The 27,969-nt window shown below is 37.3% G+C and overlaps 1 long non-coding RNA gene across 1 annotated transcript; it reads right to left on the bottom strand.

The window, feature by feature from the left end:
* On the bottom strand, positions 1–27,735 carry LOC140002716 (uncharacterized). The gene is made up of 3 exons (XR_011809987.1): positions 27,427–27,735; positions 24,477–24,596; positions 1–445 (listed from the first exon to the last, which is right to left on the bottom strand). It is a non-coding gene; the product is annotated as an uncharacterized lncRNA (long non-coding RNA).
* Positions 27,736–27,969: the final 234 nt, after the last annotated feature.

Raw genomic sequence — 27,969 nt, 5'->3', positions numbered from 1 at the left:
TGGACGTTTCATGACACAAAGGAGTTTCACAGTAAAAAATACACTAACACTTTGCCTTTTATTAAGATGATACTGAGTACTGGGTTGTAAGTAATACCCTTCTAAGTTCCCTTTCTGTTTATACAACCTTTTGCTATGGCAAATGTATACTACACAAACAAGTTGCTAAGAGATAACATGGGTTGTGAAATTATGGTACATTAACATCAACTGCTTGAATGCCCATGTAATCTTACCCCCATTGAGTGAAATGTAGTTTGCACCTCAATGGATGGGTGGCAAAGACCTTACATGTACCTTAAAGAGAAGCCATTGGGTGGAGTACGTAACATGCTGTAAATCCACACCCCAACTTGCCTCATGGTAATTTATCCATGCAGGTATTCCTCTGGTAGTCTGGAGATGGATATCCTTTCCTCCTCTAAAGGAAACAAGGAAACTCTGCCTGCTAAAACACAAAATGAAATGTTTATAGAAATACAAGATAATCCATTATTGCAAATAATTGAAAGGTTAGAAACAATATTTGAAAAATTTAGCTATAAGCAGAGGTTATTTAAAACAATAGATTAGTTTCTATTCTGTTAAAAGTGAGTGCTGATTTTAAATTCTTCTAATAGAAATCCATGGTCTAATTTTCAAAATTAAAGGTCTGATTTTAAAATAGTTTTGAACTCAGAACTCCATCATATGAAATAGAGCTAAGATGAGCAAGGACCTCAGGACTGACCTCTCAAAAAATGAAACAAAGTCATTACCTGAATGGCCTAGCACTACTGTATGTAGTGAAACGTAGTGTAAATACAGTTTGGGATGCTGGAACTCTGTTAACTATGCAAACCATACAGTTTTCTTTTTTCTTTTCTTTTTTTTTTTTTTTTTTTCCTTATGATTTGTGTATATATTTTATCACATAAATGACCCAAAGAGAAAGATCTGAGAGGGTGTTTTTTTGGTTTGGGACTGTTTTGATTTTTTTTTTTTTAACTAACCTTCATTAAGCTAAAAGAGACTCTAATTTTCAAACATAGTTTAATTTGTAAGTGGAGCATTCCAAATCAACACTGACATGTAAGAAATGAGTACCTTTATCAGTATTTGTGTTTGTATATGTGTTCATTTTTCTGTGTTTCATGTTCACTCTGCAATTAAAGCTATACATGTATATGTCTTGTTGATATACTTAAGTTTTATTCTGCTGAAATTTAGTTCTAAGATCATTTTCCCATTAAAAATCAAACTCCCATGATCAGTCTTTTAACAGCGTGTAGTTCTTTAGATAGTTTCTACCCTTGAGAAAGCAACTACTTCAGCTAAGTAAGGATTGCAGGAATTGTAATGAATATTTTTAGGTAGAAAAGACAGTAGAGTCACAGAAAAAGACCACTCCATATAGTTTTGGAGTGATGTGATACTGTGTTTTATCTTCCTCAACATAAATCTCAGATCAAAGACATACTCTGCATAGTATTACATCAATTAGTAGCTAACGGGTGAAGGAAGTCAGGAAAAATAAAAGATGGAACAGAGAAGGATTAGCAGAAAAGTAAAAGAGTGTTTATTTGAATACCTGAATCTTCCAGCCCACACAGTCTTAAACTGTCTGACTAAGTACATCATGGCATTGACTTGTTAACTTGACTTTTTTCCATGAGGATTAGTTTCATGTGTTCCAAGAACTCTCTCTTTTTGAGCTGGAATTTTGTAGCTTGAAAAGCAAATAAATGTCTGGTCATTCAGGAAACCTCATGATGCAATAGCTCTAAACACAATAACTACTTTGAACTACATGGAGATCCATAGTATGGAAGGCCAAAGAGAGCAAAACCTGCCATGACCTCAACAAAGCTACAATCATCTGCTTTGTGTCAATACAAGGGTATAAAGCAACAAACTAAGAGCCAAGTTCAAGCTCTACAGTTAGACAGGCAATCCCTACATACAGACAAAAGGATCAGCTATAACTCCCTCCTGATGCAGGAGCGAGAGAGACACACCCAACATCAATGACTGGAGAGAGATTTACTTAAGTGAGGCATGCAGGGCCAGTACAGCAGGATAAGTGCAACAGCACAGTACGCATCCTGACAGACAAAACTCCATAGCTATTTGAAGAAGTTCCTATTAAACTCTTGCCTCATTCTCAGTACCACCCTGAAGGAAGGAATGTGTTTATGGCACAAGTTAACAGGCCTGCCCACACAGTTGTCATGGGTGAAGGCACAGCCCAAGGAAAATGAAAAGAGGTCAAGCCACAAGATAATGCCTGTAATAGAAACAAATGGTAAAAATACATGCCACTATCAACTTCAAATGAGATAAAGCAATGTAAGGCACCAACATCAGGCCCAAAGACATCATCTGATGCAGTAAATGACCGTAGCTTGCCTGTTGATAATACATTAACAGAAAAGTAGTCTGTATGTTCCTTAATAAAGGAATTCGTGGTTCCCATAAGTGATAACTCCAAACCAACAAGACTGTGGTGAAAACTGATGTATGCCTGGAGAGACAAGGGTACTACTCCAAAAGCAGAGAAAACAAAACTGTCCAGGACAGCTTGAACAAAAAAACTGCTGGGGAAACAGTGCTCCCTCTTCCTGTATGCTCCTATCTCCATTTGCTTTTATAGCATGGTCTTCTGTGATCCCCATCAAATTCTTCCTCATCACTTCCCATTTATCACATGTAACTTCTCACTCTCTTTCCAATTATTTCCTCACATGAGTTTGCTTTGGTCACTCCCATTATAAAAACATCCCACTTAAAGCCAGCTTGTTTCATCACTATCACTTCATATTTTTTGTTTGTTTGTTTTGAAGCTTTTAGAACAAAACGTTTATTGGTTCTACTTGGTGGTTTCTCTCCTTGTGTCACTCCTTCCTTCTGCAACTGAAGTTGTTTTTACCAGAAAATTTAATAATACTTCTGTAGTCAAGAAGTACATCAGTAACCTGTGATTTGTGGGAAGGGGGTGGGGGGAATCTGTGTACCTTATACTTGATGCTATAAAGTTGTTATGAAACTCTTGAATCATGGAAGGCCTCATTAAATAGGGAATCCACCATTTGTTTACAAAGGCTGTATCACATCCCTCCCAGACAAAGCACAATAATGGGTTGTTATAACATTAATGATAACCTATTCAAAGAACCCTAGGACAATTAGTTGGATGAAGTCTAACGAAATCAGCTGAATAAATACTCTGCATGAAATACAGAGTGGAAAATCCCCAGGAGGAGAACAAAAGAAATCAGGCCTTCAAGGAAGGAAATCAGACTTAGAGGCTGGATAGATTGACATTAGTAATGAACAGGGAACTTGACAGGGTTGGTGGGTTCCATGTAGCTGCAGAAACTTAGCTAAGTCAGAACAGCTTGAGAGCAAAAGATAATCTTCTCTTTGGACTTCTCTGAGTTCCCCCGGTTCTCTTCCTACCTCCTTGAACACTCCTTCACTATGTCCCTCAAAGACATCCTACAACAAAATCTAGCTTCACATCTGCTTTATTTACTATATTGATGTTTGTAGTCACAAACACTAGATCTTTGGCTTAACAAATTCCTGAGGAATCTAGTCGATGCATTACAGTTCACTAGCCTGTCCCAAAGGTAGATGCCTTTAAAATTATTCTATAACATAAGGATAAGGATACCATTTTACAGATTCCTACTGGCAGTACAAGTATTTATGTTTGCAGTTTTGCTCCAAACAAGAGACAGAAAAGATAAAAGTGTTTCACTAAGCTTTTACACATCATTGTTTTGCTTAGCAGGAGACACCCAAAGGTTACAAATCCTAAGAAAAACTAACTAAACAAATTTCCTCTCCTAATTCTCCTTGTCTTTCAGAAATTCCAGAAAGTCCAACTATGCTCACCAAAGCTCTTTTATCCTGCAGTGAACACCTGAACATTTCTTCTTCTAAAAAAAAAAAAAAAAAAAAAAAAAAAAAAAAAGAGAGAGAGAGGGAGAGAAAGAAAACAGCTCCATTTGTTTTCAGGAATTCTTTTTTTCAAACTGTCCTTGAATTTGCTTTCTCATAAGAATATACAGCTGACCGTTTGTAAGATCAAAGGCAACTAACTACTCTTTCTCTTACTATGATCTATGATTAGCATTGGCTCTTTAGAGATACAACATAAGAATGAGGTCAAATAAATGCTAACACTTCCTGGTTTATCCTCCCACCTTGTGGCAATCAGTATTTTAAGGATTTTCCTGAGTCAGGGGTTGCCTCCAGAGTTGATTAGTCCTTGGCAGAAGAAAAGCATCTGAATTTTTTCAAAGAATTTCTGAACCCATTTACACTTCTGGCTTCCTGTCACAAGGAAGTTCACAATTTAATTCCATGTTGTCTGAGGAACTATTTCCCTTTGATTGTAAACCTGGCACCTAGTAATTTAATTGTGTTACCTTTAGTTCTTGTAGTAGAGAAAATACAAAGGAAAAGATATTCTGAGAAATTTGAGTGGAGGAAATGGGGTGGCTCCCAGATTACACTCCTGCTTATCCTCCCAGCTATTTGAACCTTCCCCTTCCTTCATTGTGTAAGTTTCTGCATGAAAGACCTGAACCATGAAAGACCTTACCTAGACCTCTTAACTGACAATAGCTTAAAGAAATTGAATGTCTTTACTGAGAGACTGTCACATACATTTTAGAAGTTCAAATACAGTACATCAACCAGATGTATTAATCTGTGAAACATGATTCACTTTTAAATAAACTACACTGCTTCTTTCACAAAGCATCCCAATTATTTCTATGTCAGCTAATTTTATCCTGTCTTATAGTTTCTAATAACTTGCTTGGTATAAAATTTATACTTGATAGTGCTCACTTTCCTGCATCCTCCCAGAAATCTACACAAAACCCTTTAAAGATTAGGATTGTATTTGGATGAAGGTGTGGTGATATTCTCACTCATTTTCCCCATTTGTGCCACATTTTCCAAATGACTCAGTGTTCTAAAATCTTTCCTACAGCATTTTTAAGTAAATTTGTTGTCAGGAAAACTGGTCTCTGAAACTAATTCAGTGGATTTTAATAAAGTGTGTTAATATTAACTCTGTCTAACCATCCTCTGTTACTGTGTTTGTTCCATCACTCCTAAGAACCTGAGCCCCATAAGAATTCAGAGAAAAGACAGAAAGATCATGACCGCCACTTAGCTAAAAATAAACCTTTTAATCTCAGTTATGAATGCAGGGAGTTCATGATATAAAGGAAACACTTTATCTTGAGGAACTTGTCTGTGACCTTATACTATCACCCTTCCAATTTCTAATATGGATTTTATAGAATAACAGCTTTAATTTTCCTTCTCTTCTGTGACTTTTCATGGGATATTTCATCCACAAATAATAGTAGATACACTACTACTGAATGTGAGATCTGCCCTTTTCAGCCAATTTGGAATCTAACCTTGTCTCTCTGACTTATTGTCTAGACTCCACATCAAGCTCAGAGCAGCAACAATAACAAAATACTCTAGAATGTTTCTCAAAAGAAATTTCTGTTACTGTCTACCATGAAAATACCAGGGCAGGGACTGCTATAGTCTTAAATGTCTGTGCAGCCATGAAGACAAGACTCTACTGGGAGAGATGGAAGCACACACCATGCAAGCTAAAACGACTGTGGAGATTAAAATTGCCCTAGTCCTTCGTCCCAGGAAATATGTGCCTGGGCACCATTAGAATCTAATTCTTGTTTGCTAGTAAGACTTATAATCCGCTTCTTTTCCTCTGATCTCCCTAGGACTTTCACAAGCAGTGCACTTTAAGTCCTGGAGATCTCTCTCTCTCTCTTTTTTTTTTTTTTTTTTTTTTTTTTTTTTTTTAGCATAACATTGCCATTGTTGTCCATGCACACAGGTAATTTTACTCAGGTATACCACCAACTCCTTTTCTCTGTTCCTTAGAAATGCACTCCCATAAGTTGTTTTTTTTTTTTTTCCAGAGAGTAACACCATTCTCCTCTATGCATCTCTTCACTCTCTTTCTTTTAATTATACCAAATATAAAAAGTTTATCTTCTCTTTAAGAGCCTTTCACAGTCTTTCTGCTCCAAAAATCTGTTGTTCAGTGTCAAGAGGACAAATTCTGCCCCTGACAAGCCCTTGTGCCCCTCCCCGTCACTCCCACATTAAATTTTCAAACAAGCACTTTCATATAATCTCCCATCTTGACACTAATGTTTTGAGGGAGTTCCCTATAATTATCAAACACAACAAACATTTAGGCATTCTTCTTTAAATCTTCTTTATGCATTCCTTTGTTACAGTGCTTCTAAGGTAGTGTTGTAAGAGCGATTACACTGTTCATACTGTTATGATTTTGAGTGAAAACTCTAAATCATAATAGGCAGTAGGGTCTCATTGCTGCCACTGCTACTCATCATCATACATTCACCTTTTCTCTCTTGTCTGAATAAAATGAACATTCTTGCATGTATGCATTTGTGATTAGCAAAGTCAAAACCACAATAGTTATGAGATACTACTACATATAATGCACTAGAAGCAACTGATTTGTGTAAGTACACTAAACATATATGGCACAAGAACCCTGACTGATTCACTGCAGATAGAAAGGGAAATTAACTGATACCAATATTGCTAGATGGCATCTTTAAACACTCGAAAGCAGCAACAACATTCAGATGAGCAAGCATCTTTGTGATTCATTCCTACCTGTCTGTTGATAAAGAATATTACAGGTAGCTGTTGTGATTACCACCTTCTTCAACAAACATCTGTAAGAATTCCATCCTCACCGAGGCGTGACAGCAAGTGCAGGACAGCCAAAGGACACAGGAACCTGACAAGTTCTTATACTGCTGCAGCAGATCACCGAGACAACCCTGAGTCTTGTGCACTCTCTTCTCCACTGTGGTCTGCTATTTTGTTATTTGCTATATTATAATCTTACTGTTTTTCACATTGTGCATGTTAATGCAATCTCACTGTAATCCTTTTTCAACACAATACTGTTTGCTCAGTTAGACCCTCTCTACAGCCCCATTTTTTCTATGTTATCCAAGTAAACTGGGAGAAGGAGAAGGAAGCATACATGGAAAAGCTTCTTCAAAACATCATATGGAGCTTCATCTTTTATTATTATTATTATTTATTTATTTATTTATTTTAATTCAGCGTGGCACATGCCTTAAATTGGACTACAAATTTATTGGGTCGGATAATTTGCACTTTGGTCAAGTGCTCTGTGCATCTTGCTATTCTATGGAAATGGTAAACATCAATCACCATGATAACATAAATAAATGAAAATTAAATGATGCTGCAGGTGCTATGCCCTCAGAAAGTAACAGTCAGCATTTATGTGGTTTATCCCCTCCCTTTCCCCCACCTCCCACCTGAAAATATGTTAGTTAATTAAGGGTGAATGACAATGTCATAATTAGCCTAGCCCAGGGTGCTCTTAACAGTGATGGGGCTACTAACATAATGAAGGCATTCATGATTCCAAGAAGGTACCCATTGTCATCTCACTGTACGGAACTAAAACATTGTGCATGCATAGAATTATCAGAGTTGTGACAGCACCAAATCTGTACAGAATTGTAACAAACATGGGAAACGAACAGAAGGAGCTTGCAGCTTCACTCAACAGCAGGCAACCACTATACAGGATCTATAGAAACAGTATCTGAATGCAAGATCTGACCAACAATGTCAGGAAAGTCCCTTCTTTTCCATGTACCTTTTATCTTAGGCAGTTAGATGTAAAACAACCAACAAGATGGTGTGTCTAATCACTTTTAAGAAAACAGGCTCTTTAGTTACAAAACTGGTTTCATCAAAGCCTCTACCTGAAGTAAATCAGATAGAAGCTAAATGAATCATCTATTTAGGCCATCAAGGCCTCCAGAAGCAATGTTCTCCATGACAAGAATGTGTATGGTCTACTGTTGTCTCCTGAAGTGAGTCAATAGCCAATCATATGTGGGGCATAAAATCTACAAAATAAGGAATACCACAAAAGTTAAGAGAGAAAAAGAGTGATTCAGTCTCTGATTTCTCGCTAACCCAAATGAAACAGCATGTTGACTTCAGTCATCACTATCCTCATGTTCAGCAATGCATGATTATACAGGGGACAAGGAAGGCCATGCTACAAATGCTACTACAATTAAAAAAAAAAAAAGATTTACTCTCTTGAGATTTTTGATCAGTGTCACAGAAAAACTACCTAAGGACTGCCCATGCACTGTCCGGTATGTGAAAACTGCTCAGTTACACCAGCTTTCTCCCAGACTATGGTGTGTAAGGCACAAGATCTCCACATCTGACTGGTGAAGGTAGTCATGTGTGCACAAGTTGCTAACATGCCCTATTTGCTAATTCACCCACCACAGGCATATACATGTAAACCTACTGAATTCCAAGGAATAGCATTGTGATTAAGAACAGAAGGCTAAATTCTGTGCTATGCCTTAGACTGCAGGAGTTAAGGAAAGATGACCTGAACCTATTGCAGCTACAGTGATCCTCTGGGATGGTTAGGAGTCCTAAGGCTAATTTACCATGGTCTCAGAAAAAACATCAACCAAATGTCTCCCTGTCCTTTGCTTTCCCTGATCTTTCTTTTCTCTTCTCCCAGAGAACGGTGAGCTGGAAACTGCAAACAAGCAATGTGTGCCATCTCCATGCTGCTTCTAATATAAAGGCAAAGGCTTTCTGCCACTGACTTCCAAAAAAAAAAAAAAAAAAAAAAAAAAATAAGCTGTTATGTTTATTGCTTTACAGATTCACCTGAGAATACGTCATAAATATTGGGGGTGAGGGAAGAATGTAATCTGCTAGAGAAAAGGAGTATATTTCTATGGAAGATTAAATGCTTCAAGTGCATCAGACAATGCTTGTTGGAAAACCTTGCAATTCTCAGCATCCCCTTTGTTAATAATATCATCAAAAGCCATGAAACAAGTCAAGTCTGGTGATAAGAGCTATGCCCATACAGTTATCAAAACACCATATCACTGCTATCACCATCTGATGTTTATCCTGGGCACACGAAAACATCTTAACCAGCCAGACCTCCTGAGCTAAAGCTACCTACCATGCACAAAATTAAGTCAAATAGTTTGCATGCACCTGCTGAAAAAGTATCTACTCAATGTCTCCTGTCTGCCAAAGAAAATGAACTGACCAAATATAAACACCATGCACCACAGATTTATTTGCGCATGAAAACAACCGAAGAGTAATCTGTCTGTTGTTTTTAATATATTCTCCTCCCTGTGTGTTGGCTCACTGTTTATCATACTGCTTCATTACTTCTTCACCTGTAGAAGTGGAAGAAAATCAGCTTTCCTGGTGCCAGTCATTTTCCATGGACTGCTGTGTGAAAAAGCTGTGTTGGGAGACAACAGGGAAGAAGATGGTCTGTAAGACAGTTTCAGTGGAAAGACTTGCCTTTTTCCTTGCTCTCAGCTGTTCCTTTCAATAAGAAAAGGGATCTGGCCACTTTTACAAACTTCCTATCACTTTCTGAAGGTCCTTTTTCTTCCCAAAGGATAAAAGGACATGCAGCTACATCCAACCACTAGCAGGTGAAAGGATGATACTCAGTTACAGCAGCTCAATCAGCTAGACTACTATGATAAGAAGAAGAGAGTTACATTGGAATCTTCATTAGCTAGAAGGATGTTCCCTATAACCATTCGATGCATCAACATCAAACAACAAGAAAGGAAGCTGTACTGCAGAAGTCTAGTGAATAAGATGGCCTTAACAAACAGAAGCTCAGCAAGCAGTCCAACAAAAGAGTAGACTTTTAAAGGGACACTGAGGACAAGAAGTAGGCTCCTCTCTCACCATTCATTCAATACTTGATACGTAGTTCTTTGTGAAACCTGTATCTGATCTGGCATGAGAGTTTAGACCACAACACAAGTGCAGAGACAATAATGAAGATGCTGATCATGCACGTGTAGTTTGATTGCCATTTGGATAACCACACCATTACAATACGAATGAACTAATTAGAGATGGGCATCACACGAGGATTCTTGCATGTTACCAATAAGTCTCTTCAGCCTGCTGCTAGTAGCCTACTGGGAAGGATAATTGTTGTCATTTCCAGATAACTGCAAATCTATTATTTTGAATTTTAAGAGAGTAGGGATACCTGGGGCACTGCAGAATATCTATGCAGATCTTTTTACTGTAATAATGGTGCCCACAGTTAAAATTATTTTTTGGATGTTCTCCTGTCTTGCAATGAACCCTGGTACACAAACATACCCATATGACCCATTGTTCAGTTTTACTTAAGATCTCATGGTATCTGCCATGCCCTATACTGTATGTATGTGTACATACTCACATATGCATATATGCACAATCTTTGTACTGCACTTTTTATGAGTTCTGCTGAGTATTTGTGTGACATTCTCCTTCTTACTCTGTTCTGCAAAGCCTTTTGTTGCATACAGCATAGAAAAGACTCATGGATATCCTGTTCAACTGGAACCTTTGGGTGGAGCAATACTGTTGGCAGCTGTACCTCCTGTTTTCTCTTCTTCTTTAGGCGTAGTCTCATCACTGGTTATCTACAAGGCTTTATCACTGCTATTCCTAAACTCTGGCATTGCTCATCTATGGATGACTTACATACAAGCCACTGCTGGCTCCTCAGTGTTCTCCTGCACAACCCTTCTAACCAGAAAGTCAAGCACTGTTTGACCTTACTTCACCACTTCAGGGGCACTAGGAGCTAAGGTATTACTCCCTTGCTCCCTGGATATATGCTCTGGAGCAAGAACAGTGCCAGGGAAGGCCCAGCTCCTGGGATACAGAATTGTGTCTGATAGGCACAATGACAAGCATGCTTGGTTTTGCTACTGAGGGACTAAAGCGATCACAAAATTCCAAGATTTCTGCACACATTCCATTTCTGCACTTCTGACTTTTCACGTTCCTGCTCTCCAAGACTGCCTTTTACCTTGCTTCAGTTTTCTGCCATATTCCAGGCTTCCTCAACAAATCCCCATGGACTTTTCCTCTTCTAAGAATCACAGCATCACAGAACGGCTGAGGTTGGAAGGGACCTCTGGAGGTCATTTGGTCCAATCCCCAGACTCAGTCAGGGTCACCTTCAACAGCTCCAAAGTATCTGTCTTCTTTACATCCATACTTCTTATATTTAAGTACATTGATTAGACTTCCTCCTCAGAGCTTAGAAACAAGCATATGGAAGATGACAGGTGGACAAAACAAATAAACAAGTAGCAGTACATCATGTCAGCTCTGCTGCTGTTAGTACTAGGCAGAGTATATCAAATGGTTAGTCTTAGCACATAATCCTGGATATATTAGAATACCTAAAAATCATTGTATAATACTTTTTTTATGTGTACTATATGTAATACCTGTGTTAATTTAAAATTATTGCACAGTGAGATATATTATTATTCTCTGCTGGTTAAACATATTGACATTTAAGTATTAGCACATAATATTTATAGACAATCACTACAAAATACTACAAAATATGGAAATTTTCTACCTTAATCAATCCACATATCTTCCAAAAAAGACTATGATATAAGAAATAGTTTAAAAATAATAAATAGAAAAGTGGGTTAAAAATAAAATACAATTTAAGATTGGATAGATTACGATTAAGTGACAAATAGACAAAATTATTTATGGAGATTAGACTTCAATAACAGACCCTGTGTGTACCTAACACTTAACAGTTAATCTACACAGGAGGATTTTGTGTGCTCATACCATGGGAACATTCATAGCACATCTAACACATGAATAGCTTCACAAAATAAACTGGTGTAGTTTTAAATGTACCAGTACAGCCTTTCAATGGAATGCATCTTGATTAGGCACAATTTTGTAACAGTTTGTATGGATTAAATATATTCTTGTGTTACTGTAAGTAAAATCTCATTTGGAATATGCCAGTTCAAAATTTTACTATCATTTATTTTAAATTATATTTACAAATAGTATAGTCCTACAAATACTATGTATAGATTAGGCTTTACCTTTTTTTTTTTTTCCTAAAGTGTTAGAGATCATAAAAATGAACAAACTACATAAATTTGTTTTTTATTATTATTATTTGTTGTTGTTGTTTTGTTCTGTTTTGTTTTGTTTTTTATTTTGTAATTTCAAGAAAATATTGCAATTGTGAAACCAATTATCTTTCTAAAAAGTCTTCAGATTTTTTTTTTTTAAAGATCGCTAACTTTTAATTTCTTTTCTCCATCCTTTTTTTTTTTTTTTCATGTGATACAATAAATGAGTTTTGGGATTCATCCTTCCTCTTGCTTTTTTTTTTTTTTTTTTTAGGCTGATGGATTTTGAATACTTTCTTGAGTTGGAAACATACAAATAAAAACTCTAAAACCTTCAGGGAAAGAGAAACTAATTCTGCTCTTCCAGAGGTTAAAAAATATATAGTAATTACAAAAAGTTATGTAATGAATGTCATAAAATTAATGCTCTCTTACTACTCTGTATCTCCTCTTGAATCAGAAAAGCTTTTAAATAATTCTTGAATGCTTTAGAATGTTCAGGAAGAAGAAAACAAAAATGAAGAGAGGAATAAAGGGGAAAAAAGGAAAAGAAAAGAAGGGAAAGGATGCAAAATAAACTCCCATACTTTTGACAATACTCAACTTACTAAATGACGGAAAGGAAAATATAAAGGAAACAAGATATCAAAACTGAAAAAACACAAACTATCTGGAAAGCACATTTTGTGAAAAAAATCTACACACTTTCCTTTATCAATCATTTTAAGAGAGAACCATCTTCTAAATTTATATTTAACCCCCCAAACACACACACAAACAGTATTTTGACCACATATATCTATAAATAACTCCATATATCCATATATATTACATATATATATATACCACATATATCCATAACTAACTTCCTAACAATGTCTAAAAATTTTGTGTCTTATGTCCCCTGGCCTTTCATACAAGGTGAATGGAGATAACTCTTTTCTAGCCAAGTGTTATAAGTGCATATAAGACTCTCATTTTGATGGGAGATCACAGAAAGAGAAAATGTATGGAAAACAGTACTTGAATGTAACAAGCCCTGGTTCAGTCCGGGTTAAAACAAATGACCATGAACAAACAGGCTTGGGGAGGCTGCTGTCAGAGTGTCCTGGGAAGTCATTTACCAAGTTCCAGCTTCCTCTCTTCCCAGGAAGGGCTCTGGTAGAGCTTCTCTGGTTAGTATTAACTAGCTGACTACTTGGGAATGGAGAATTTCAGACCAGATATTCCATCCTGTATGAAGAAAATGGTGTTTACTCTTTGATGGATATTGAGAGAATAACAGCATCAAAATTACTTCACTACAAATCCTGTATCAGTTCTCTGTTAAAAGTACTAAATTTGTAAAAGGACAGAAATCCATCCTATCATGATTAGACAACCCTAAAGTATCTTCACCAAGTTGTCATTTACAACTACAATAAACCTGACCCAAAAACATGCAGACAGCCTTGAGCTACAAAATTAACACTGCTATAAGATATCCTGCTTCTCCAGATTTGCCCTGTGGCAGAAGACTGAATGGCAAGTGTTCAGAGGCATTAAAGTATAGCTGAGACAGCATTACCTTTGCAAGACAAATTCTTTGGTGACTTCTAGGAGTTTTCTAAATGTTACTTGAACTCAAGTTTTTTGTTTGTTTGTTTGTTTTTTTAATATATTTATTTATTTATTTATTTATGTTGACTGAAATGTCAAAGGTGAAATCTCCCCAAAGGGTATCTTAGTCCCCTTCTAAAACCACCCTCCAAAGCTGGTTGCCATATCATTTTCTGTGAATGACCAGGGTTGAGTTCATCATCAATGTAAATCCATTTACTCCTTTAAATAAATACCCTTGTATTAACTAGACAGCTAATATCTGAATTAACCTCATGAACATTACACTGCAGAAAAGGTGTTGTGAGCACAACATTAGAGACAAAGATGCCATGCGTACCATGGGTTCCCCTTTCATGTGTAAGGTGTGCATGTTTGTAAGTTGTATGTAAAAATGGTTTGAGTGCTCAGAAGCAGATTTGAAAGGAAGTCAGTATCTAGTCTGCATAACCTAGTCTGGATTTTCAGTCCTGTGGAAGGAGAATGAAGCAGTGCTTTCAGATACAGCCAGAAATTTTAAGAGTGATGTTCATACTCCATAGCCAAAGTTAAATGAGTATGCATTAGTCTGGAAAACATGAGAGGCAAGATGGAATCTTCCAGACCCTGCACAAGTCCATCCCTGCCTACACCCCCACTCTTAATTCCTCTTATTCTTCATTTCCATTATTAATCCAGTGCCTCTGGCACTACTGCTTCCTTGGTAACTCCCTCTGCCTCCACTTCCCAGCTGTTCCTTGTACATGAAACTCATTCTAGCTCATGGACAGGGAAAGGCAGACACCCTCTTTTCATCTTAATCCCTTCTAAAATATACACCGCCTTTTACTGAGCCTGCCAATGCAATCAGAAGTGGAGCTACACAACTAATAAAAATAATTACCAAGCTTTGATGATCATCCAGATAGTTTTTTGTCTATTTTCTCTCTTCATTTATATAGTAAGTCTCATACGACTGAATTTCATTTTCTCTGCTTGCTATCAGTACTTAAAAAATAATCTCATTGATAAAAATATCCAAAGCTGTACACAGAAGGGCTTTTCTCATGTGTAAGCTCAATCTCACCCATGCAGAATTTCTTGCAGTGCATATGTAGACTCTATGCAATATCACAATAGTAATTAAATCTGAACAAAATTATTTACCTGTAAAGAATTAGAAAGAATCTTTGAAATTTCAAAACATGAAAATACAGGCTATAGTTTGCATAAAGGAAAAGCCATTTTCCCATCCTTGAAATCCTTTCACAAAAACACTGACAAGTGAGGAAGCCTATCTCTGTATATATGTAACTTAGGTTTCCTTGTGCTTTTGGAACAAGCCAGGTAGGATTCCCAGAAGTATCCTTCTGTAGAGTCCTATCACCTCTGCAACACAACCATCTTCTAGTGCCATCTAGCAGCCACTGAGATACCCACATCAGTGATGACGTTTTTTCACCCCATTGTTTTTGTAGCTCCTACAACAACACATCCTGCCCTCTTCTTTCGTTTCAAATCTCTTTTGAATTCAAAGACCAGTTCTCAAAAGCTGAGATAAGCCTGAGTGGTCTTCCAAGAGCTATGGAAGATCCATGCTGCTCCAGGTTATTGCTCTCAGCAGCATTCTCATGCTTGTATTATCTCTTTGGGGGATTTTTGAATCACTGTGGGATGAACACAGGTCTTGAACACCTCTCCATTGGCACCTAACCTCCTCCAGGACAGCATTTCACAACTGATAGACACAAACTGGCTAACAGCTACCTCTAGGACTTCAGAGTAAAAGAACTTTCAAGTTAGCACATACCTCAAACCCTACATTCACATGCTGTTGGCTAACTCCTGCTTTCCCCACTGACTTCATAAAATCACAGAATCATAGAATGGTTTGGTTTGGAAGGGACTTTAAAGATCATTTAATTCCAACCCCCTTCCATGGGCAGGAACACCTCCCACCAGAACAGATTGCTAAAAGCCTGATCCAGCCTAGCCTTCAGCACCTCCAGGGATGGGGCACCCACAGCTTCTCTGGACAGCCTGTGCCAGTGCGTCACCACCCTCTGAGTGAATAATTACTTCTATTAGAGTCTAGATTAGAGTTTAATCCAACTCTCCCCTCTTCCAGTTTAAACCCATTCCCCCTTGTCCTATCACTCCACTCCCTGACAAAGAGTCCCTCCCCAGCTTTCCTGTAGCCCCCTTTAGGTACTACAAGGCCACAGTGAGGTCTCCTTGGAGCCTTCTTTTCTCCCCAGTACTTAACAACCCCAACTCCTTCAGCTTGTCTTCATAGGAAAGGGGTTCCAGACCCTTGATCATCTTTGTGGCCCTCCTCTTATTTCCATGTCCTTCTTATGCTGGGGGCCCCAGAGCTGAACACAGCACTCCAGGTAGGGTCTCATGAGCACAGAGCAGATGAGGAGAATCACTTCTCTCAACCTGCTGGTCACAATTCTTTTGATGCAGCCCAGGATACGGATGGCTTTCTGGACTGCAAGCACACATTGCTGGCTCATGTTGAATTTCACATCCAACAACACCCCCAGGTCCTTCCCACCAGGACTTCTTTGGACAAGGTATAATATTTTCATTACATAAAAAGAAGTTAGAGAATAAGAGATAAACATTTTTTTTTCTGTTATTCAACATCATGAGCTATTTTCCCCAGTAAGAAAACCTCCTTATTTAATAGCTCATAACTGGGTAAATATCTGTCCAAGTTATATTGACTCACTACAGTTCAAAGGAGTTTGTTGTGGTTTTTTTTTGTTTTTTTTTTTTTGTAATTTTATTCATGAGGGAAGAGTCTTAAAAAAAAAAAAAAAAAAGAAAAAAGAATAATTAGCTATTGATTAGCCCTTCAGTTAATAAAATACAAAATTGTTTCCAGATCCTATGTTGTTGTTCCAAGTCTTTCTCGCTAAAAAACTTTTTTTTTTTTTTTTTTAAATCAAAATATTGATGGTCTCTAACAGAAAGCTAGGCTGAACTGGAATTCTTTTTGTGCTGAATAAGCAAATCAAATTAATGTCATAAACCTGACAAAATAAACTTTCAAATAAAGGCAATTAACATATTGATTTTTTAAATTTCTTACATTCTTTCTTACTGCAAGAAATGGCTTCATCTATGTCATAAAGAGGCTGTGGCCTTTCAAAAAAGAATCTACCGTCCTTACAGAACCTGAAGCAAATGTGCTGTGATGCACATCAACAGTGAAGAGACCTGGTAGAAGAAAAGAGAGGGACAGAGACGGAGAGAAAATGGACCATGATTCTCCTGGTTGCCAGCAGGATGGAGGCAACACCTGGGAGGACAGGGAGGCTGTCGGCAGATCTATGACTGCCTTGTTGCTCTGTAATATGGCCTTGTTTTATAAAGCAAGGAGTCAATTTGTCCAGTCACCAGGGCTGGAATTCCCCATGGAAAACATGGCCAAATGGCTGGCAAGGGAGGGGTGGAGGATGAGGCAAGAGCTTTGTTGGAATCACTCCTCTACGTCTCAGTGTAGGATGTGCCTTCCACGGAGCCATCCTCCAAGTACCAAATGCCCTGAGCTAAAATCAGACCAATTAAAACAGTTGGCAATTTAATAGATGAAACACTTTGCAAACTGGTATTTAAATGGCTAGAATGAAAGATTTAGTGTAAGAGTGCATTCTCCCTCAGAAGAAAAAGACTACCCTACCAACAAAATAAGCAAACCAAAATCTGCAACTCTGTTCAGACAAAGTGTTTAGAGAAATGAAAAGGGTTCATACTCATGAAATCAGGACCAGATCCAAACCCACTGACTGTCTTGGCATTTCTGCTTAGGCCTGAATAGGCCAAGATCAAGTAAAAATCCCTGAGTAAGAGTATAGAGCACTGGTGGATAAATTATTTTAACCAAAAAGCCACGAGGGTAACATAATGAAAAATATTAATGTTGCTTTCCTGATCATAATTTTTGCCTGTCATCCAGTCACCATAAATAGAAGAACTTTAATACAATTTCGATTCAGTGTTTATTCAATGTGTTCTTTATACATGTTCTGAGACCAAATCAAGCTGATTTGTGCCATCTACTGGTAAAGAAAGGTTTTCTGAATCCTAAATACATTGTATCTACTACAGAGATACAATTTATTTTAAAACAGTTTATTATTCACCCTACACAAATATTAGTTCATTGCATGCAATTCTACATATGATCTGTCTGATAAAGAAGATCCCATTCACATTGTCAGAGGATGATCAGCAGCATTATATAGGACAAATTAATCCATCAGCAGCTTTAATTAGAATGATGATTTTATTGTGATTTTACTGAAAAATCTCAAAGGCACATTTTTTAAACTAAAACTTTCATATAGTAAGCCTGAAAGTTTTGGATGCATGGTAAAACTTATGTCTTAGCTTGCAGTGTCTTTCTGCTTATGAAATATAATCATTTTGTCACATCTGCAGGCACGCTCTTTCACATCTGAGTTACCTGTTTAACATGGAACTCTTACTCTGTTTACAACAAAGCAAAGGGTGTGCTGCTCCTTTTGTATAAGGCTCTGGTAAGACCTCACACTGAAACACGATGGTCAGACCTGGCTATTCATAGTCAAAAAGACAGAACTCAAACTGTGACCAGCTCGTTCAGGGAAGGGAGTCTCTGGAGAGTGGAGACGCCCTTACAAGAGAAAACCCCAAAGAACTTAGCTTGTACAGTGCAGCAGAATGAATAGATGGGACATGCTATCTCCTGCATCAAGGGGTTGAAGTGAAGAAGAGTTTTTTTCAGCTTCAGGACAGTGTTGGCAAAAGAATAAATGGGCGTCAGCTCGCCATGAATATATTTAGGTTGGAAATTAGAAGGCTTCAAACCATCAGAAGAAAGAGGTTCTGTGACAGGCAGCCAAGGGGAGCTGTGGGGGCAAACTAGTTTTAAGATAGATCTTGGTAACTTAATGAAAGGGATTATGAAACATGGACATCTACAAGAGTAGGAAACTGAATTTAATGACCCAGGCAACCCTTTCTAGTCTTCTGTTCCCACATTTCCCAGAAAGTTCCTCTTTGACTTCAACATGGTGCCCAGTTTCTGACAGGAGCAGATTTAGCTGCCTGTCAGGAGACTCCAAATTAGCAAAGAGTCCTGTCAATATCCAACCCTCTCATTAGTTGGGATATGATTTGGTAAGAGTGGCCAATTGCCTTTTGTCTCTAAATCCTATGTTGCATTTGTCAGATCTGCCTTCTAAAGCTTTTAAACATAGTTTGCATTCATTTTTATTGTAGGCTGCAGGCAACTGGTACATTAAAAGTGAATTAAGCAAAACCAACCACTTTTAAGTACAATAGCCAAGGGATCAAGTAAGATGTAATTATCTGTTCAACAGATATGTTTAACAAAATCAACATAACACCAAAAAAAAAAGGGGGTGGGGGGACACTGTAAATATGATTCGCAATGTAAGTAACTTAGTAAAGAATGGTGATTAAATTATTACATTTTAAAATTACTTCACGTTGCTTTAAAATCATGAGACATTAAAAAGGCTAATACATAACTCAGTATCTGCAGACATTGGTTAGTTACTGTTAAGCACCAATGACATGATGTTTAAAAATATTGAGCCCCCAAATTTTCAGCTGTAAATACAAACAGCAAACAAAATTTAAAAAGTCCTAAATGTCTCAAACTGAGCTGTAAAGAGCATAAGTCCTTTTTGAAAATTCAGTTCTAAAGTAAACATAAAATTAAGGTTATCAGCTGATACTGTTAAAAACAGTCCTCTACCTTTCTCTCTCTGGTTGTTGTTTTACCCTCTCCAGCTGTTGCTGAGACAATTTGAGTATAATAAAGTAGCAGTGTAGTGCTCAGGAAGCGATATGGAAGTGTGCATGCTTGTGAGTCAGTGTATAAAGGGCAGAGAAAACACAACATGTGCAACTCCCCAGGCACTGCTGGAATTCTGCACCTCCTGCTGCCTACGATTAAGAACACTGCACAAGGTTTTTATGAGGATCCTCTGAGAACCATTTCATTTTTCTTTCCTGAAGTAGGAAAATGTCAAAGTTCTTGAACTGCTTCATTCAGATGTCCAAGTGAATCATATTTAATTCTAGAGAAGTGGAAATACAAGAAAGCCAGGACCTCATGCAATTTCAAATTGCATTTAGCTGATCTTCCCTGTTTTGGAAGGATTTGCTGTTTGGAAATGTTTAGCCTGGTTGGACTCTATTCTACAGCCAGAAAAAAATGAAAGAACAATCAATCAGACATCTCAAAAAACATTCCTCTGGCATTCCTCTGGTGTGCCTGGCTGTACTTTCCATACAGAGTTGAATCATTTGGGAAGAAGAGGAACTATGTAAAACCAGCTGTAGAGGATGTCCTCTGCCAGTATCTCTATTATATGGCTATGTAGACTAACTTCTTACCTGACTAGAGTGAGGTCAAGAAATTTCCATTGAGCACATTGGGAAAAGTACTACAGGTAGAATATTCATCATAACATTTACCTTTTTAACCAAAGGTAAAAAACCTTCCCCACTGCTGCCCCAGGGCAACAAAAGGATTGAACACATTAATGACAGCCTGGTCCTAACCTCTGGAGAATACCCCTGGGGGGAAAAAAAAAAAAAAAAAAAAAAAGTAGTTGTATCTTTCTCTTTTTGATGAATAAATTCCTCCCTCCATTACATGAACTGCAAAAAGCTTCAGTATAGCAGCATTCCTTCCTGCTGGGTTTCTACTTTCAGCCCTTCAGAATTAACAAAAAGGTGCCATTGGGAAATATAATGAAGGCAACAACCAGGTTGTTAGAGTGCTCCCAAATGGGTTTTCAAAGCGGTTCTGCAACTCTGCCTGTTTTCCTCCACTAATGCAGGTGTACAATATGCCATTACCCTACAGCTGTTGGTTATGTATGTTCTCAGGCAAGATCTAAACTTTACACATTAGGATATAACATCATCTAAACATTAAGTAAAAATTTTTACTGTGCATTGTTTCTTCAGATAGCCACTCAACTGACATTATTTTGACTAGCTGAGTGATATAAATCTGAACTTTAGCTTCTCTTGTTGTTTGGTTGTTTTTTTGTTATCAGCCCAACTTCTGTCAAGGGTCTACAGATTCCTTCCAAAAATCCTTTAATTAAGAATGACTAAAATCTTTTTTTCCAACTTGTTCCTTTCCCCTTCCAGCCCTCTATTTGCTCTTAAAAAATAAGCAGTATGGTGTCAAAAAGAGACCGTGCTGCAGTATGCTCACATTTGAATACACATTCATTTGCAACCATTTGCAAGACTGAGCCTAATAAGCCATGCGGCTAAGATTCCAGTCTCTCCAATAACAGCAGAAGTTATGCCACTTCCTTCAAGAGGTTCCAGATTTCAAACATAAGATGTCAGATTCCCAAAATAGAACCATGTGCCCTTTCTCACTTGCCTAATCACCGATTCTCCTAATTTTCCTCCTTCAGAAACTTTCTTTTTCTACTAAACATTTCTAACACCATTTCTTTTTTTTTTTTTTTTTTTTTTCCTACTGAAAACTCATTTGAGGATGAGATTCTGGAAAATAATTCACCTATTTCATTGTATTTTTATATTGTTAATTGTTTTTGTTTGTTTGTTTGTTTGTTTGTTTTTTACATTAGTATGCAAACACTTTATGATATCATTCCCGACTTCATTTGATTTTTCTTCCTCAGGTAAGATGTTGCTGATCAAGGGTAGTTTTCTTGGTATTTAATACTACAGTGACCTAGAAGACTGATTGTTCCCTTTGCAAAATGGGTTGTTCCATGGATGTTTGCTTGCATGTAGATCATAAGATTTGCAAAATCAATAAAAGAAACATACAGCTGTGATCTTCCTATATAGTACATGCAATAATTTTAACTTAAGCCAGGGTAATTGCTAGTTAATACATATTTAAACCATTAGTTTCACTCCCACACTATGATCACAGTAACAGCAGCTTTCCACTTTGTAGCTTGAGTGCTTTTTTTACTTCCATGGAATTTCAAAAACTGGCAAGTGTGTGGCATTTTTCTTTTTTTGTTGTTGTGAAAGGAACTCAAGAAGTTGCATGGTACAGATAGTTTTCTAATATCTCAGATGGTAACTTTCCATTTCTTTATTCCACTTGTAAATTACTGTTTACTATTAATTCAAATTGTTTTTCACTTCAGATATTAAGACCCTGTAATCTTGGGGTGTGAGCAAAGGAACAAAACCAACTGAGTTATCCCAGTTTAACAATATACCAGTCATCATCTCAGCTATGCTACCTCATGTTGTGCTTCTAGCCCTTTAAAAGGAAACACTTGCTAGCTCACTTGCTTGCTAGATACTTCCTTTTGCAGCTCTTTGTATCAAAAATGAAACAAAGCACAGATTCTGGAAAATCACAAAAGGAGAAGAGAGACTAAAGGGAGAATGTTACAATGATAAAACCACTCCGAACTCTTAGAACTGCACAATTCTGCTGCATCATAAGAAACAAAATTTACACCTCACAAAACTATACTCAATTGGAGTAAAAATACTTTAATGATAATGTGGATATTTTCATTCAGGCCAGCAAAAAAAGTGGTGGTAGGGAAGATAAAATGAGAATCCAAAGTCTATGTGGGAACTAACTGCTTGAAATGGAGGGATTTTATTTACTGCCAGCATCATGTTAAACAACAACATTTTACACAATAACAGGTCTGAAGTAGTGTGTTGATGGATGGAAATGTGACAGATCTGCTTTTTGCCTGCAACATGCCTGAAGCTCACAAAAATCCAATGGAAAACTACTTTTTTCTCCTATATGCATATGAAAAGTCAACAGCAGGAATATATGAGCTGTAAAAATGCTGGGATAGCATTATTTGCTCTCACTCACCTTGAAAACTATATTTAAAAGATGCAGTAATTTCCACCCAAATACCTGATTTTAAAAAATGTTGTTGCTTTTTCCATTTATTTCCTGTTTTCTTCTATGTGCACATACAATCTAAGGCCACACATGATCCCTTTTTCCAATATATGGACAAAATTGAAAGAATTTATTCAAAACTGTTTATTAACATCAATACCATTTATTACAATTGACATGTTAAATCTCACAATACTGGATAGGATTTGGGGGAAAAGTCCATTCAGTTTCACCCAAGAATCTACTTCTACCTTCAGTTAATGGAACTATAACTCAGAGCAAACTTTAGTCAACAGGTTAGCTCTGAGACTATTTGGGGAAACTCCTTTCCTCGGTATTCAAGACCTTCTTATGGTTTGTGGAAGTACTTTTATGTTACGGTTGTTAAAAAAAATGACACAGAAAGTACCTGCTGTGGTGGAAGACACAGCATAGCAGCTTTTTGATGAGTGTTTATCACTATGCTGTGGTCAACAGAGACTGTGAGAATTGTTACCTGTCAGCCTTATTTCGGGGAAGGGTTGAGGGGGGGGGGGGCGGGACACACAACATGATGGAGGGAACACTGTTCTGCCCAGAGATAAACTTTTTTCTGCCCAGTCAGAAAGTCCTGCCTGATACGTATTTTGTGCCTCCATAGCACTTCCATCTTCCCTTATATGTAACTTAGAGTTGTTTGCATTAAGTCGCAGAAGTATTTTCAGTTTTAATTCACATGTCTGCAGGAGCAGACAGCCATGGGGAGAATGTTTTGTGCAATGACAAATAAAAGCACAGAGCAGAGCAGTGGCTGCCAACTGTAAATGCAAGTTGACAGACTTGTACAAATGAAAGAGCTGGGCAGTTAGCTTTGTGTTTGCATTCCCTATGCCAAGAAGGAAAGGACAAAGTGTCGCCTGAAAAAGGGTATGATACACAACAACTCACATCTTGCTAGACAGGTGCAATGCCATCAGGCTTAATCTTGTTAACACCGACCAAGCCATAAAGAAAATCTCTTGTTAACTCTGGTTCCACCTTCTCTAGTCATCAATAGCTATCCTAATAGTCATGGGGAACAACTGGCTAGCCATTGTAGAAGTACAAGAAAAGGTGGAGGATCATACTGAGCCCTCAAAACAGTATGCAGAAGCAGCCAGAATCTAGTCCATCATTTTCAGAACTCCTAACCAAGAGAGAAAGGGGCACAGGACATGAATTCTGGAGATCACAAAGTTTTTACGCAGTGAAAAGATGGTGTATGAGTAAAAAATATAAAGGACAAAGGACAGCATGAATTTCTGGCATGAAAAATTGTTCTTTCAATTGCAAATGGATCTATATGCATTTAGAGACATATGTGGGGTTTGGAACCAAACAGAAAAATATAAAGCAAATGAACATATGCAGAACTGAAAGGTAGGTCAAAAGAAATTGCTTCCATATAAATACATAGATCAGAAGCCCATCAGCAGCCTTCCTGCATTAGAAATCAAGAGGCTACTTAGTAGCTGCCAACAAAATGGTAGGTGGGAGCTTGCCAAAGAGAGCCACGTGCTGTTGCTGGAAAAAATCTTTCATGACTGAGCTTGGCATATATATCTGAGTCTGTATTCAGGGAGCAAGATAGACTAGCTAAACTGCACACTTTTCATTGACCACAATTAGCATGAATACATAATAGATGAATGCAGGCTATCAGAAGCCCTGCATTTTATCTTCATGCACCTGGCTCTGTAGTTTAAACACTATCAGGGTAACATCCAAGCAAATGAACTGAGAGTTACAGAGCAAACTGGAACTTGGGCCGACAAGCTATGTGACACAACAGTGCCAAATCCTCCTTTTTTTGAGAAACATGTTTCAGCTGGGAACTTACAAATAGTGATATGGACATGTAATCATACAGGATCAGAATAGTATCTGGAGAAGATACTGACCGATAACTCAGACTTGGAGCCTCTGGTTGTTGTGGGCTGCCATAGATGCAGGTTTGGCTTCAGAGGTGGGCACACGGCTGTCACCACCCAGGGTTCTACATCTCATTCTTAGTGCAGGGGCTGCCAGAGAACAGATAACAGTGGGAGTTCCAGCCATGGAGAGAGAAATGCTTTTTTATTATATGAGATTGGGATGAGGAGTTAATTCTAGGTACTTGGAAATTTTCTTTCTCAGAGCTATATACATAATCTTCTGAACTATGCAATAATTTGGAACAACCTAGTTTTAAAAGTCTGAAATACCAAGAACATCCCTCAATTTTATTCCTTTGATACTGTTTAAAAGAACTGTCTGCACAGCTGATATGGTTGATATTCCTGTATCAGCTGTATCAGCTTCTCTGTTCACTTTCCCTAACATGGATGGAAATAAAAGTAACCAAAATAATTTCCAAAGACACAACACAATAGCTTGAGGCAAAGTGACAAAGACTTGAAACCTGTTCCCTGGATAAAGAGGTTTAATTGGAATCACATGAAACAGATATTGTTATAGACTTAAAATCCTTGAGATGCATGTAATGAAACATGGGTCATTTAGATGTAAAAACAGAAGATTGTAGATTAAATCACTGGGGAAAAGAAATTAACCACCTATATGAGGTGCATATACAATAGTTTCAAATGAACTTAACAGGAAAAGTCTTTTTGGCTTGGTCTCACAAGCAAAGCAAATTGAAAATTTAACAGGATGTTCTATTTCTTACACTTGTCAAGATCCCTTCCATTCTGAAAGACTAGAATACAGTAATTTCTCTGCCTAGACAGAACAACTTCCACTATTACTAAGAGGAAACAGTCACTTCAGGTTCCCATCTCAGGAACATCAATCTCCAAAACCTTTCTCCAAAACAAATTATTCATTCATGACATTCAATAAGCAGTACCTATTTTTCTTGCAAAATGTTCCAGACATGACTTCCAGGTCTCAGCTACCCCCTTCCTGTTGGAAAAAGCTGAAGTCTCTTTTACCTTTTGAAAAGAAATTCCTTCAGAATAGATTACTAGGTTCTGGAAGTCATCTCAAAAGAGTCCTGAATATTCTTTCCTGGTTCTTTTGACTGTACTCAGGTAGAGTGCCAAGTCTTCACTCAGAAGTTGCTAAAGAACAGTCTCACAGAGCAAACGTTCCAGGAACTGCACAAGCATGAGTCCAAGAACATTATAATACTTCCAAATAAAAATTTTGCCATTCATCTTCACTAGTGTTCTCACTTAAAGATGAACATAACAGTCAAGATTCATGGGGTTCCTGGCCTTAAGCTTGGATGTCGTTTTAAAAACTAGCTTCATTTCAGCTGATTTCTATTATGAGTTATTTTAAATGATTACCATGAAATAAGGTGCTAAATGGATACCAGAAACTTAGTTCAATTATATGCCTAATAGTCATCATGCTATACTAAACTTGCTGAAGGTTGGAAAATATATATGAAAATGAGACCATATTATTCCTCTCAAAATTTCTAGGGCCTTTCTTATTCTAAGTGAGCAGATATTACCAGTAAAATACTTCTGCTTTAATATTTGGTATAAAAGAGGACAGACGTACAATGTTGAAATTTTGTTAAAACCACAAATGGTAGAGGCCAGTTCCAGTACAATAGGCAATGGTTTCTAGTCATCACCATATTGAAGGAAAAATTCGCACTGATGACCTCATTCTGAATTAAAATAACCAGATCTATGAAATGCAACTTTGTATTCTGTTAAACATGCTATTCTAATTCGGAGCATTCTAGGTTGACTTAATAGCCTGGCAAAAGAATACACTGTGATGTTTCCCAGACCCGCACCAAGGTGACTTTCTCCCTCCAAGCACTCAAATGGCTCAATTGCAAAAACCAAGCAAAGAGGCTTCCCAGCAATGCACTTACACACCTGCTCTACTACTACTGATACTGGTAGGACTTAACTTTCTGTTTACACTTTTTCTTTTGGACTAATCTGGAAAGACGAATTAAAAGAGGCACAGAAATGGAATGTAGAGGGGAGGAAAAAAAAAAACAACAACAAAAAACAAACAAACAAACAAACAAAAACTTTAAATTAATTATTATAGATCTTTAAATCCTTAAAAAGCAAATCTTTAAAAAGTTGTGGTAACAACTTCATTTTTCATCTTTAAAGCATCTCACAGCATTGACATTTTTAGTCACTGAAACATTAGGTATAGCAGAAAAAATATATTACTAATATTTAACATAATGTAGAAGAGAATTGAAAGTGACATAACTGAGTAACTACGTTGCTTTGCCAGAGCTATGACTAGAATTCAGGAGCTTCCATTACCTGATGTAGTAGCTGTTATTCAGACTCCTGAGTTTTGGTGCTAGCTTGCAGTACAGAAAACAAAGTAATAGGGCAATATAGTATACATAATCTGGGATAAATTTTCTCTCTAGACCAAGCAACAAATCCTGCCTGGCATAATAGAAAAAAAAAAAAAATGGCCTGGCTTCCACTTAATGTGAAATTATTTGAGATAACGTGAAATAATAATTTGAGACAATTTCTCACAAAAGCTGTTTCATTTTCACCTGAAAAACAAACAAACAAACAAACAAACAAACAAACAAAAGACCAACTAACCAAACAACCACAACCAACAACAAAAAAACAACCAGTGTTAACCCAGACAATAAACTTTATTAAACAGAAATAATGAGAGGGAAAGAGTAAGGAAGTAAGATTCAAAACAAGAGAGACTTAATTCCATGTAGCAGTATGATCATGGCAAGAGATATAACTATCTGACAAAAATGAGTTAGCAAGATTATTTACAAATTGTAGGATTAATATTATAAAAATATTCTAAAACATTCAGAAGAAATCTACAATTATATCACCCACACAGAAATAAAATTCAAACAGAATTTTTGTCACTTACCAAGCGTGTTATGTAAAATGCTAAGCACACCATAGACATAAATTCACAACTACCTTAAATTGATCTACCTGCAGGCTACTGCAAAAGGGTCAGTCCCACCCTTTTTTGCAGGTCCTATTGCAAGTCCTTGCTTTTTTCAGCTTTAGCAATGATTCAATTTCATTGCACATCAGATCATCTCACTGATTGGATTTGAAACACTTCTCAATTTCCAGTTAACTTCCAGCCTGCTGAGCAACTTCTTCCACAGCCTCACGAGTTCTAGATCTGATGTAAAGGAAGAGGCAGGAGCACAAGGCCAGGGCAAAGGTGGGCATGCACACTGCAAGCAGCATGGCCTTACATCACCCTAAGATATTTATGAAACACTATGAGAGTATGAAAACAATGCAGTTACAATGAGAGGAGAGACAGATGTGAAATTGTGAAGATCAATTCAAAAATACATCTTAATTGATCTTAATAGCTTCTGACTAAACACACTTTATGCCACTGAAATATTGATGAGTGTTTGTGCATTACTATATGATAGTAGTTTTGGAA

The sequence above is a fragment of the Anas platyrhynchos genome, chromosome 5 (assembly GCF_047663525.1).
Source record: "Anas platyrhynchos isolate ZD024472 breed Pekin duck chromosome 5, IASCAAS_PekinDuck_T2T, whole genome shotgun sequence".
Classification (NCBI taxonomy): domain Eukaryota; kingdom Metazoa; phylum Chordata; class Aves; order Anseriformes; family Anatidae; genus Anas; species Anas platyrhynchos.
Note: the sequence above shows the minus strand (reverse complement) of the source record. Positions and strands in the feature narration are given on the sequence as shown.